Here is a 15,340-nt window from a genome sequence, read left to right on the forward strand (position 1 = left end):
AGAAAATGATCTGTGACCCTGTCGTATCAACCAGGTGTTTTTTCCAGGGATTTTACCAGTGTTCTCTCAATGGCCAGCAGAGCTAGACTGCTAAAAGGGTCTTGGCCCATTGTGTTGTGGGTGTTAGACTTGAGCCGCTTTAAACAGAAGCTCTTCTCTACACCTGCAGGCTGTAAGTGTGAGTGACGGGGGAGACACTCGGCAGCTGTAGCTGTAGCTGTATTGGTGAAAAGAGAGAGAATCTTTAAACACAATGCTCGTCGTTTTTAACCCTCTGGGATCCCTCCAGAAACACTCACACTTAGTATCCCGGGGACCCTCGAGGGTCCCTGAAGGAAAATGCTGTAGAAATCCAATGAGTAAATATTTTTTTCCACTTTCAAAGCTTAAACCTCTTATCTAGCTTCAGCCCTAACCAAACCTATCAAACTTTCACCTATTTTAATCCTAGTTTTTACATTTTTATGACATTTTTCTCAAAAAGGCACCTGCTGTCTAAGGACAGAAATGCAAAAATTATAAAAGTTGAACTGCAGAATAAGTTGTTTGAGGTGAAGTTATTAGAGTCTTGTATATGATGATAAATTATGGTAACATTGATTTTGATGCATTATTATTTTTAGAGAAAAGCAGGTTTATTTAAAAAACTCACACTTGGTACCCTAAGGACCCCCGAGGGTCCCTGGAGAATAAGTGCTATAAAAATCTTATGAATTAATATTTTTTACTGCTTTAAGAGCTCAAACCTTTTTTAGCTTAACCTTTTAACAGAAAAAAATAAATGTGTGTTTATTATTGAAACATTTTAATATTTTCTTATCATTTCTTCATGTTTGGTTCCTACCATTATAACAAGAAAATTACATAATATGACATATTTTCAAAATCTGAAATACAAAGTGGATTACTAATACGGAAGTTATTAGAGCCTTGTATATAATGATTAATTATAGTGACACTGATATTGATGCATTAGTATTTTTAGAGAAAAGCAGGTCTATTTAAAAAAAATCACACTTAGTACCCTAAGGACCCTCGAGGGTCCCTGCAGAAAAATGGGCTATGAAAATCATATAATTTTTTTTCTTCCATTTCAAAACCTAATCCTGTTATCTAGCTTCAGCTTTATTCAGAAAAAATAAGTTTTTATTCACTTTTGACATACAGTGGGGAAAATAAGTATTGAAAGCGTCAACTTTTTTCTCATCACAATTATTTCCAAAGATTAATTTTCAAAGATGGTGCCACACTGCTCAGGTGAGCAATGTGGTCAAATTTTAGAAACCATCTGAGAGTCAACTTTGCCGTGTGCTTTGGATGGTTGTCCTGCTGGAAGGTCCAGCCACGTCTCATCTTCATCATCCTGGTGGATGGCAGCAGATTCAGATCAAGAATTTCCCCATACATGGCTCCATTCATTGCTCCGTCAGTTATATGAAGTTTGCCAACACCATGAGATAAGAAACATTTCTTTTCATGTGTGGATTATTTGATTTGATACCAATGTCTGGTAGAAATTTTGTTGGAATTGCATCTTTGGAAATAAATGTAATTAGAAAAAAAAGTTGATGCGTTCAATACTTATTTTCCCCACTGTATATTCAACATTTTTGGATTTTTCTTCTTATTGGCACCTGCTATTTTACCAAGAAAACCTGATAATATATTTTCTAAATTTGGAGTGAAGAGTGGATTCTTTGAGTTGAAATCATTAGAGCCTTGTGTACATTGATAAATTATAGCAACACTGATTTTGATGCATTATTATTTCTGGAGCAGCACATATTTATCCATCGTAGGCCTTAGAACAGCAGCAAGAGCCTCTTCTGTATTGTACCTCCTTTTCATTTTCTTCATCTAAAATGGCTTCTGACCTAACTGGCCTTATTTATAGTTTTACAGATCAAACAAATCTTTGACCTTTGTGACAACCAATAGATGTTTTGTTTTGTGTCTGTCTCTGGGCAGTTCTGTATGTTTGTGTAAGGATGTCTCAAAACAGAGAAAACTTGTTGCTATGAGAGGGAGGCAACTTTCCACACAAGTACCCATTCCATTTACACCACATTATTTTTCAAACACATTCATAGCACACCTTTGCCTTACTACCAACTTATTCAGACTATTTTTGTTTTGATAAATGATTTTATTCCTATGCAGTAATACAACAAAATATAAAGAAGGGACTCCACTGAGACCCCTAAATTAGCTCTGCTGCTATGTTGGGTTTAAATATGTAGTTCCATGAAAAATGCCAAAATCTTAAATTTTCAACCCAGAGGCTTAGATTGAAAAGGTAGTCACAGGAATAATATTATGGGATGGCTAATTAGAGTGTATCAAAAAAGAGTAGTTTGAATGGCCGTCAATGGGGACCCTCGAGGGCCAAGGGATCTGAACGTGCAGTGTGCGTGTAGCTTTGAAACTGTGGGGGTGTGACAAGACATGAGGTTGGAATTTTTAACTTTGGTCTATACCAAATATCTTTGGAACATCTCATATCATTAGTGTAAACACAGGCAAAAATATTGACTTGTGAAAATTTTAAAGTTACAAAAAGGACCCTGTTGGGTCCCAGGGATCCCAGAGGGTTAAGAAAGGTATATTCGCTTGGGATCGCTAAAGCCACCGAATCAGTCCAGAACAACTGAATGTACAACTGAGAAGATGCTCCGGTGGAGGGTTATACTTCAAGATCAATGACTGGCTCATTTCACTGTCAATCAAAAAGGGATTCGGCCTCTGACAGATCATCCAATCACCATGCAGAAGCCCAGCGTCCAGGCCAGCCCACTGTCTCATAGACCCCCAGAGACGCTTCGTGTCCGAGGACGAGACAAAGCCCAGCGTTTATCCAATAACCGTCCAGTTTCCACAGTGGAACAACCCGCTTCTCCGTGAAGTCAGAAGACGCCCAGCGTCTGACTGTGTTTAAGCGCTGAGATGCTGCGGGGATGAACGAGGAGGAGCTTAAGCCTGTTACCTGTGATAGGTAGCTGATTCTGAACAAAAGATGAAGGAATTCATTTTGTCAATGAAATGTACACACAGCAGTACATGGCACCACTTTTTGGGGGCCATTTTAGGGGAAGCTGAGCTTCCCTTGCAGTCTTAGAGCAATCGCCGCTGATATACACACACACATATATATATATATATATATATATATATATATATATATATATATATATATATATATATATATATATATATATATATTTATATATATATATATTTATATATATATATATTTATATATATATATATATATATATATATATATATATATATATATATATATATATATATATATATTAGGGCTGTCATTTTAACCAGTTAATTAGATTAATTAATGACACCGCAAATTAACGGGTTATAAAAATGAACGCAGATTAATCTGGATCCCAAACATGCAAGGCTTTCAAAGACGCACTTATTTTCAAATGCCTAGCATTTACAAACCGTTTGTCCTACATGGAAGAAGTGGTGTTCTCGTCAGATTTTCAAATTTCGGACGGTCCCTGAATGTATCACACCTGACGTCAGCAACATGCTTTGCACCGGGGGTTAGAGAGAGCACTGTTAATGGGACTGCCGTCCACATCTCGTTTATATATGTCCTTTTTGAAAATCTACAGAAAATCAATTCTGTAAAAAACAGGTCATTTAACACTTTTTACTGCATCAAACAAGCCCTGAATGATCGATAAATGTCATGTATTTAAATATAAAGAATTCTTTGAAAATTTCCTTATATATATATATATATATATATATATATATATATATATATATATATATATATATATATATATATATATATATACATATATATATATATCAGAGGCGAACCGTGGCCCCAGCCACTGGGCCTTCAGTAGGACCATGGGACCACACGTGGCAATAAACAATCAAAAAAAGAAATAAAAACAATAGCCAGAATCATGTGACATGGAAGTTTAGTATATTGATAGTTTTGTTGGATTAAATATTTATCATGTGCCTGAACACTGCAACACCTAACACAAATTCAAACAATTAAAAACAATTAAGATATAAAATTGAAAAAAAAAAACAAAAAAAAAAAACAAGTTTCAAGTAATCCAGCAACCACACAGTCTTCTCCATTACTTTCTGCCATTTCTCTTCACGTTCTGCCAACTAGATCTTCTCTTTTCTCCTCTCTCACTCACAGCTACAGTTGGGTGCTGATCCATGAAAGTGATACTCCAGGATGGAACAAGTTGGGTCCTATCACAAGGTTTAGGGCAGAAATTACCCCTACAGCAGTGTTTTTGTGCAGCAGAAGCCCAGAGCGCTCGCACCAAACACCCCCTCCCTGCTCCTCTGTTGGTTTCCTCTGCACTCAGACGGAGCCATATTTTACTTGATCAAAAACACAAATAAACGGACTCCCACAGAAAAAATCTGATATCGGTCTGCATTCACCTTTGTGTAGAGCACTTTCAGCGCGTTACTTTTCACACAAAAACACCGCTAAATAAGGCTCTAGTTCTCATAGTGTCTCTTCGTCCTGACAGACTACCTGCGTTTATTTATATCTGGAACGCCACGGACTGACACTAAGTGGCGAGAGCCTCGTAGCCAGCTGTGGCTCTGCAGCAGAGGTAGCGCCGTTTTACGACACCATGAGAACTAGAGCCTTATTTAGCTGTGTTTTTGTGTGAAAGTAACGCGTTGAAAATTCTCTAAATAAAGCGTTTTTTCAGTGAGTCTCTTTATTTGTGTTTTTGGTCAAGTAAAATATTGCCCCGTCAGAGTGCAGAGGGGCAGGGAGGGGGTGTTTGGTAAGTATTCGCGATTCCCTGGAAGATGACAGGTATGAGCCCGCCCACAATTTAACAAAATATGATTGGCTAAGACAACTGTCATTGTCAAATTGTGTCCACATTCGCTTGAGTTACACAGGCATTCGTTGCAGTTACTGAAGGCCCTACCTGCCAGAATGTGCCGCTGATTTACAAAGATACCATCAAAGGGATAATTGTGATTGGTCCATTTTCCATTTCGTTATATTAACCCCATTGTTTGCCAGGACAAGTTTATAAAAATAATATAAAACTCATTGCTATGATTTCATTGAGTAAAATAAATAAATAAAAACAAAATAAAACAAAATAAAGAAATAAAATAATTATTTAGGAGTACAAAAATTCTTTCAATATTTTTTATTAGGCCTTCACTGAATACCTTGAAGGCCCAGTGGGTTCCCCACTGATATATATATATAATTTTGATCAACATGTAACCCAGACAAATATGTCAATAAATAAATAAAATAGTCACAAGGTCATAAGAGATGTTACAATTCAAAAGATTAAAAGGAATCAATAAATAAAAGTTGTATAAATATGGTTAAAATTGTATTTCATGTATGTGTTAAAAAGGTTTAAAATCCCGTCAAAGTAAACGAGTAATGATTATCAGTTAAAAACGAGTGAAATACAAAATGTTTTCATGTATTTTATTTTGTTTTTATTGTGAAAGAGCTAAAAGGAAGTGCTGTGTACACAACCCTTGCCGATCAGTTTTGTATTCGCTTTACTAAGAAACCGGAAGTGGGATGCGCTAGCTTGACCTGGAGAGACGCAATTTGAATCTGCCATGTGGCTGCTATTTTTGAGTAATTAGAAGAGTTTTCTGGACTTTTAGCTCTATGGTCGTCAATGAACACTCGTCTATTGCTTTTGGATTAACTATGGATAATTTCTGCCCGAAGTCTGCCCTGCAGTAGGTTGTTTAAAGAACCTTTGAAGCAGTTTAGCACCGTAGCTTGTAGCATTCACTAGTCCAGCGGATGTAGCGCCGCCAACGGACTAGTTTTGCTCAGTCAGCTTTCTATGGAGACTTCTTTCTCATCATTCCGGACTGGATATGAAGATTGGTCGTTCTCAAAGTGCTAATAGACTGCTGGAAAAGTTCAAAGTGTGGATTTTATCTTTGCTTTCCTGGACATCGCTTGCTAAAGGCTAACCCTACATTCGCCAAAGTGGGAGGACCGAGCTGCCATCTGAGGACACTGTTTGGATTTCTCTTCACGTGAACTTGGACTGGAGGCTGTGAGTACTGACTGAACTACAAGCTCAGGGTTTATTTTGGTTTGCTCCTAGAGTAAAGCAGCCATTAAGTTTTGGGCCTCACCGCAGGCCAGCAACTATAGGGTTTTTCTAAACTTAATAACCAGGCAGGTGTGAGTGTGTGTGGCCCCTTACATAGGTTATTATTTTAAGTTAAGAAACATATTATTTCAAGTTAAGAAACGTATTATTTTAAGCCAAGAAACTGAGAAAATACAGATTTCAGGAGCAATTATGATTTATTGTTGGTTTACTTGTTATAATGTTGATTTTAAAAATGTTCTGTAAACTGGAAGTTTGCATTTAACTTAAAAGTATGATCATTTAATCTGATCTTGGTTTCTCTGCATGTAAGATCGTAATAAGAGTGGGTATCGAATATTAAAGGGACACTTGGGATTTTTTACACAGTAACATAGAAGAAGCAGTATCTCTTCATTAGCTCTCAATATAAAATTTAAGAACCTAGAGGCCCTTTCCTAATATAGTGGGTAAAGGTGGGCTACAAATATGACTAAAGCACCTGATAATGTAGCAAACATAAGAGAATTCTACATAATCATTTGCATGCATCTCCAAAAACAATTGAAACTGATTTACTGCACAAGTGACACAATGATGTGAAGATTGAACAAGTAGTTTTGAGAATTTCAATTCTGATCTGAGAAATGAACCAAAGCAACTGAGAAAAACTACAATAGTTGCATACGAAAAGGGTCCTAAAAAGTGGGACGGCTCGTCTCGTTTATTTGGGGATCTTTCCCGGGATAAGTCAGTGGAAACACCACAAAATCCATGCCTTACCCAGACGAACCGAACTGGTCTGCTTGGTGGAAATGCGGTTTTAGAACCACCCTCTCATCTGAATATTATTTTCTGCTGTATTTCATGCTAGCAGTGTCTGCTACATAAGATAAGACATAAGATAAATAACCGTGAGAGTAGAGGGCTTTTATTTACTTATTTATCAATATTTAATTCTATTTCCACATTTATGTGGGTGCTTGACGTGACGCTCCATTTTGTGTCCTTTGTGACAAATATAAGTAATAATTTATAATACTTGATTAAAACCCCTATTTTTTCCTTTACAGTATAAACTTCCAGAATAAATACATCTGTAGTTAATGAGCTTTAAAATTCAAGTATGAAAATATACTCCCACCGAAAAAATCTGATATCTGTCTGCATTCACGCTTTATTTAGAGAATTTTCAGCGCATTACTTTCACACAAAAACACAGCTGAATAAGGCTCTTGCTCTCATCGTGTCTTAAAACGGAGCTACCTCCGCTGCAGAGCCACAGCTGGCTACGAGGCGCTCGCCACTTAGTATATCAGTCCGCGCGCACGGTGTGCCAGATATAAACAAACGCAGGTAGTCTGCCAGGACGAATCATGCAATAACAACGTAAAGATGAGTGATTATGAGAGCGAGGACGACCTGCCGTTCACTTTGCATTCCATTCCTATATTGTTTATATCTGTTTGTTTATATCTGGCGTGTCTTTTTGAAAAAAATATCTGAAATTATAAGTTCAGGTTCTTTCATTCTCCTTGTTTCAAGGAAGATGTCTTCTAATGTTTCTTTGAGTTCTATTTTATTAATGGTCTTTCAACCAATATTAAAAGGAGATATGCCTTTTTATGTTGCTGTTGCACTTTAAGTTGATTTTTGGTTCATTGTTAAATTTTAAAGGAAGGAGATATGCCTATATAGGGTGCGCGTCATTTTAATTATATTTGCCTTACCCCACATGGAGAGATAAAGTGGGGACCACCGTGTCACATCAGCTCGCAAGCTCTCTGTTAAAGGGTCAAAATTTTTTTTAATCAAATCAGCTAGCACAGGTGGAAATGTAATACCTAGATACTTAATGCCTTTCCTACCAAATTGGAAGAGAGATTTAGGGCAGTATGGTGTAAGAGAAAGAGCCTCAGACTTTGACCAATTTACTTTAAAACCTGAAACGGGAGAAAACCTATCTATAATTGTAAACAGGGAGAGGAGAGAGGATCTGAAACAAATAAGAGAATGTATATAGCATTAATTTATGGCGATGCTCTCCAACTAAAATGCCTGGAAATGTAGGCTCACTGCGGATAGCCACTACTAATGGCTCCAGCGCAACAGCAAAGAGCAGGGGAGAAAGAGGATCTAGTGCCTCTAGTGCCTCTACCTAGTTCAAATGGAGAGGATATGACACCATTAGTGAGAACAGAAGCTGTGGGATGAGTGTAAATAAGGCTGACCCAATCTATGAACCTCTGGCCAAAACCAAAAGACTCCAGGGCAGAGAGCAGGGGTGCTTCCCAATGTGCCAAAATGCAGTCTCCTATCTCCTCTCTCCTCCGCGACACCGGAAGTACTTTGTGAGCAGCCATGTTGGAGGACATTTCAAAGCGCCAAATGTGCTCCGAGGAGAGAGGAGAGAGGAGACTGAGCTGGAGGAGGCATAATCGAGGAAACACAAGAGCAGGCTTCGCGGAAGTCTTTTCACTGACAGACACGCCCCCTTGTGACGTATCAGAGCCGACTATAAAGCGTCGGCTATCCACATGTGTGAAACGTGAGCTCCATGGAGCAAGATAAGCTGTCTAAGTGTAAAGTCTGGCTCACACTACAGGATTCTCGCCCCGATTTAACCCAGATTCGGTCCTCCCGACAGTTGGGGAAGAAATCTGGTCGTGGACTAAAATCGGCCGACGTTCGGGCAAGATTATCTTCTAGTGTGAGCGGTTGACAGATGAATCTTTAGCCCCACGATCGTCTCACAGACTCGTCGGAGCCGCCCCGATAATTTTCATGTTTGATATTTATCTGGATGATTACAACATTCATTCTCACTGAGGATGACAACAGACAATTAGAAAGTGCCCCAGAGACCGGACAACAGACAACACACACAAGCTGAAAGTGAAACTCAAAGGCTCCGGGTCAGCTGACTGCGCACTCCACTGGCCCACTCGAGCAAGTTCAATAATAACTTTAAAAATAACACATAACCACGCCATTTTCATACAGTAGCAAACTGTTGTTTTATCAGTGATGGGTGTGAGATCATGCCATTATTGGCTGATACAGGAACAGTTTCACCTCTGTCCTTCTGTGTGCGCGTAATGGATGAAAGGCACCGCTGCAGACAGCTCCACTTCTCTCTCCTCCTGTCCCACCAGTGCGCTAAGCAGTGCTTATAGCAGAATAAACACATTATTTATGAACACAAAGTGGCCCCAATATAAGACTTAAAAACTATCAATCTGGGCCTGGGAAAACGTGACATTTTTCTTTTTCATTCATAAACATATTCATGTTAAACTGATCTAAAAGTGAATATGAATTTTCTGCGGTTGAGCGCCCTGTTGTTTACATTATTTTCCTTAGTTTAGTTTGTCTCGTGCGTTCAGACCGGTTTATCCAGCTGTGACGCCGTCATCACTAAAATACGTAGCTTCATGTGATGCTCCGGAGGAGAGGACATCTCAATGCTCATAAAATGAACCTCCTCGTCTCCTCTCTACTCTCTTCGTTTCCTCGCGTCTCTGGCATGCATCTCTGGTGGGCGGGACTAAGACGCAAGTGGAGGAGGCGAGTGGAGGAGGCGAGGATGGAACTTTGGAGCTTTGAGGAGCACCCCAGGAACTGCCACTCAACCCTTTCAAAAGCCTTCTCGGCGTCCAAGGAGATGGCTGCCACAGGGGAGGTGTATATGGAGATAATTTTGTTTATTTATTATTCAATCAAAAAGAATAGATTTGAAACCAAAAAAAGAGATTTGTAATCAAAAGACAATAAGTAGGAAATGAAAAAAAAAAGTTGAGATCAAAACAGAGCAGGTTGCAATTGAAAAAAAAAAGTTGAGATCAAAATACAACAGTTTGCATTTGAAAAAAAAAAGTTGAGATCAAAATACAACAGGTTGCATTTGAAAAAAAAAAAAAAGTTGAGATCAAAACACAACAGGTTGCGATTGAAAAATTAAACTGAGAACCTATTTCTTTCCATTTTGCTTATAAATCAGCCCTCTTTGCTTTCAAGTTGAAAACCTTCTCTTGCAAATCATTCCTTTTTGTTTGCAAACTCCAAAGTTTTGCTTGCGAATTCTACTGCACTTACTGGGCGGGGCCTACGCTGGTGGATGACAGAATAGTTTCTATTGGTTGGTTTGACCTGGCTTTACCGAGTGCGAGCGCCAGCTACCACTTCCTTACACAACGCCTGGAGGTAAGTTGATAGCCTCTCGCTAGAGTCTGCTGTACACTCACAAAAACAACAACAACACAATATAATGAATTATAATGCCCTACTGCTGCAAGCACGCTTATTAGCATGGTTGTCTCTGCTAGTCACGGCCTGAGCATAGTTACATTAGCTAAGATAGTGAGTGATTAAAACACTGTTCCACGGTACACGCGGGGGCATGGTTCCTACACCACAGCACAGGGTTTCTCCCAGTGTATTATAAGCCTGGCGGGCCCGCCAGGCTTTACCTGCCTCCCAACACCAGGCTAAGCTTTTTAATTCACTTTTGGCACTCCATTAACACATGATCAGGTGTCTTTTTCATCACCTGACAACGTTACAACTTCGTTGAGCAGAGTTGCGCCTAACCAGACATGTCACGGACGTATAACGTATAACATTTATGTATAACATTTTAACACCAGTCAAAGCAGAGTGAGACTGCTCAAGACACTCTTGAAATGTTGTTCAACCAATCACATAAATAAATAATTATAATACTGTTTGCACTAAAAACTTCAGGACAACTGTCTGGTGTAGCATTATTTCGTCTCTCTCTGTCTCTCTCTGACACAGTGACACACGCCTTCCTCCGGTCAGTTGCCATGACAACGTGACTCTCACTGATCAATTGTTTGACCTGAGTGAAAACAAACGCGAGCCCTACGAGCTGAAAAATCAAACGATGGATCATTTTCACATGTGGTGAAAGCATCTAAGCTCACAGAAGCTTTGAGCTCTGGGCTAACAGCTAGCAGCCATGCGACAGCGGCCAGCTGAGCCTTGCCGAGCCGCGTCTCGGTTCTCGTTAACGGCACCGCGGCCCGCTCTGTGCAGACCTCTTTGCCAGCCGGTGAAGCAGCGGTCTGCTGAGCATGACGTCCGTCAAATGCAACCTGTTGTATTTTGATCTCAACTTTTTTTTTTTCAAATGCAAACTGTTGTATTTTGATCTCAACTTTTTTTTTTCAATTGCAACCTGCTCTATTTTGATCTCAACTTTTTTTTTTCATTTCCTACTTATTGTCTTTTGATTACAAATCTCTTTTTTGGTTTCAAATCTATTCTTTTTGATTGAATAATAAAGAAACAAAATTATCTCCAAAGGTGTAGTCCTGACAGACCCACTTTATATCAATAAACCTTCTGATATTGTCTGCAGAACAGGGAGGATGTATAAAGCCAACCTGGTCAGGATGGATCAGGGAAGTTATAACTTTGCATAGTCGGTTGGCTAAGATTTTGGATGATATTTTACTTATCGCAGGATGTCAGACTTATTGGTCTATAGTTTTTGAAATCCAAGGGATCTTTACCAGCTTTTGAAATAAGAGTAATAGCAGCCTCTGTCAAAGAGGGAGGAAGTCTGCCCTTGTCAAATGCTTCATTATAAGTTTCTAAAAGCAAAGGTGCTAGCTCTGCAGAATATGCTTTATAAAACTCTGCTGTAAAGCCATCTAAGCCTGGAGCTTGTGTGACCGCAACTGTACCGTGCTCAAGCACAATTCCCTTCCGTGCTTCGGCACGCTTCGAAGAGGTGGGCTTCGGCACGGTTTACTTCATGCACGAGCACAAGCACGCGGACAGCGCGTGCGATCCATTACGTATAATCACCGCGAGCGCATCTCTCGACGATCATTTTAAACAAAGCAGGGTGTTAGAGGGCTGTGTCGGGCAATAATGACTTAATATAAGTCCTAAAGTCTCTAAAGTTGTAGCAGTGCTCTCTGTGTCTCATTGTGCTGACTCTGATGAGATCGTGCTTCATGTAGCCTAAACAGATGCTTCACGATGACGAAGGCGGGCAGTACGCGTGTCTGATACCCGCTAAAGTCTTGTTCATATTGGGGTAGTGTGACCGCCGGCCGTACTCTCCAGCTGGGGAACAGCGCTGCAGGGGGGTGTAACGTAAGTCAGGCTGGGACCTGGTTTCGCAGCTCTGACCTAGTCTCCAACTTTAACCCCCCCAAGGAAGGAGAGGTAATAAAGCAAGTTTTGGAAAAACAGACCTCTGCGCTAAAAGTGGTTTTCTCCCCAAGTCTGCCTCATCCCTTCCTCTGATGTTTGCAAGACTATAAAACATTAAGACATCGCTGTAAATTCGAAGACTTTTTGTTGACACCTGGCGGACATGTGAAACTGTACAGACATCCTTCTCTCAGGGAGAGGCTGGAGAGACCTCTCAGCCTCCACCTAGTATCTTGTGACCCTTGACCTTTCTCTCTGGGAACAGGAGAGAAGGAATGCCAGGAGAAGATCTGCTCCCCACCTTCTCCTCAAAGACAAAGACTCTTTGATTCACACAGTTTAGAACAGCACAAAAATGATGTTTTTACACCAAGACTTACATGTACATCTTCACCTTTGCAAGCATGTACTGTGTAATGAGAATCATTGATAATGTGTGTGTGAAAACTGCTGTCTTTCCATTGTAACATCTTGATTTTTATTTTATTGGGTTCTTAAAGAGGAAAACCTATCGTGTTTAGTCTTGATGTGAAGCTTAAATCATAAGAAATGTGATTTTGACTATTACATGTAGGAATCTCTTTACAGCTCAAAGTTATAGTTAGTTAGTGATCTCTGGGACAATCTGATCCACGTGCAGAAAGATGAGACATGGAGGGGCGTCAGCCTAAAGTGACCTCACTGACTCGGCGGGAAAAGCTGAGTAAAACTCCACACCAGGACAAGAACATTGGCTCTTTCTTCTACCCTCCTTCCAGGAGGCTAGGCTCTCTCCTTTTATCCTTCTACATGAAGGCTCTTGCTCTTTTCTCTTCACCCTTCTACACGAAGGCCCTGGCTCTCTTCTTCTACCCTTCTACACGAAGGCTCTTCTCTTTCCCTCTACTTCTTTCAGAAGGATCTTCTCCTTCTGCTCCTCAACTGGCAACGCACATGCCAACGCTAAGCTCATCACCGGCTCCAGACTCTACAGGCTGAGACGCAAGTCACCTCAGCCCGACTGCATCCAGTCATCTATCGGTGCCTGGGTCTCTCCCTGAGACACCCAGCTGATCGACGGGGAATTCCCCCTCATGCGCTGACGTCAGGAGACGAGCGCTGCTCACTGCTTTCCCTGCGGTGATTCAACTTTGGAACTCTGCCAAAGTTTCAACCCGACGCCCGGCATCATCGCCGTTGTTCCAGCCGCTACTGCCGCTGTGAGAATCGACTCTACGGACTCAACTCATCGGACATCACCTCCGTGACGCTCAGATGACCTGCAGCAGGCCTCCAGCCTCTCCATCACCCCTCAACGGACATCCGCAGACATCTGCAGCGGGACCCAGCCACCTCTGTCGCCCCCTCCACTCTCACCATCGGCCTCAGAACTTGTGTAAGACAATCTTGCATTCACTGGTATATCGTGGTCAATGCCCCAGAGATCTTGGGTGGGTTAGTTAGTTTATGCGGGTTGGTTTATGTCATTTTTATTCCATTTATTCCGGTTTTTATGATCAGTTTCACTTTCTATTCCTCATTGCATTTATCCTTTTATATCTTTCACCTGTTCATTTATTCATGCACATTTTCCTCTTTTTAGTTAGTAAATAAACTTTTCATATATAAAGAAATTGCTTTCTGTCTTTGTGTGGTTGAAATTAACGGCCTCTGTACACCGTTCAAAAGAATTCACGTTTGATGTAGCGGCCTTTTGATATTGAGACCTGATAATTAATAATTCTATGAATTATTAAATCACAAATTCTTACAGTAAACCTTTCTAGAGTTTCCCTGTTTTCTCCAAAACTGGGTGGTGCCCCGACTTAAATTTAAACTCGCATATGGTAAGTTTAAATGTCTTTTGAAAGTTATACTTTCGCTCCGGTGGAATGCTGGCATTCTGCAGTTAATAATTAACTAGTCATTCTTTGACACCGATTCACGCTACAGGGGCAATCGTGCTTAAGCACGGCACGTTTTGGATGGCCAGTGTGACCGCGTCCTAAGAAAACTATTCTCATGAACTTGCAATCAAAACAGGCAATAAATATTACATTCTGGAAAAACCTCCTTGCCGACCACATATCAATGGAAAATCTAACTGAATCAAACAGGCAAAGGACCGAAGACCAGGACTCAATCTGGCAACCTTTTCTAGCACATCTATATTCCTAACCAAAGATCCCTCTCATGTAAGCTAGTACTGCCCCCTCGTGCTCTGTTCTCTCGTTTTTTGTTTTTTTTTCTTCTGGTTGTTTTTTTTTTTCTTTTCCCTCTCCTCTACTGGTTTTATATACCATAGATTCCTGAGAACTAAAGGAGAGGAAATAGCACAGCTTCATGGGTCCCAAAGGAGGTAAATATACTGTGGTGATGGTGGTCGGGGACATCTTTCCACCTAGATACCCAGGTTAACCCACTACCTTGTGGGGCTAACTGGCCTAGCGGCCTCCTCTGGGGTGCTGCGGTGCTCGGTGCCTTCCCTCCTGTTCCCTGTGGCTGCTGGGTCCATGTTCAGTCTGCAGGGTCTGGGGATGGCGCTGGCCTCCTCTTGCGGTGGTGCCTTGGCTGGCCCTGGGGCTTGGGTGTGGTGGGCTCCTCTGCACCCGTGTCTTTCCTTCCTGCTGTCCGCCCTGCGGCCCCTCCCCTCCTCCTTCCCCCTCACCTGCTCCCCCCTCTCCCCTCGCGGGGGGTTGGGGGCCCCTGGCCGCCAGTGGGTCGGCCGCTGGGGCCTGGCATACCTCCAGGGGGGGCTGCGACATCTGGGCTGTACCACTGGGTCTGGGTGGGACGACTCCAGATCCTGCCATGAAGCAGGAGACAATGGCGGTGGGTGTCCCCTGGTGCTGGTCCTACCTCCCCCGGTGGCTCGGGCAGGGGGTGGGCACCAGGGACTCGATGTTTGGGTGCCCTGGGGTCCTCCCCTGGGGGGCAGTGCCCTTGGGGTAGCCCGCCTGAGGTGGGTCCCTGGTGGGCGCTGGGCTGGTGGTTCTGGTGCTCTGCGGTCTACGGGCACATTCATAACACTTAGGGTTCTGGGGGTTGGGGGT

Source organism: Halichoeres trimaculatus, unplaced genomic scaffold (genome assembly GCF_033239565.1).
Source record: "Halichoeres trimaculatus isolate MK-OKI-2021-1 unplaced genomic scaffold, fHalTri1.1 fHalTri1_scaffold_38, whole genome shotgun sequence".
Lineage (NCBI taxonomy): Eukaryota > Metazoa > Chordata > Actinopteri > Labriformes > Labridae > Halichoeres > Halichoeres trimaculatus.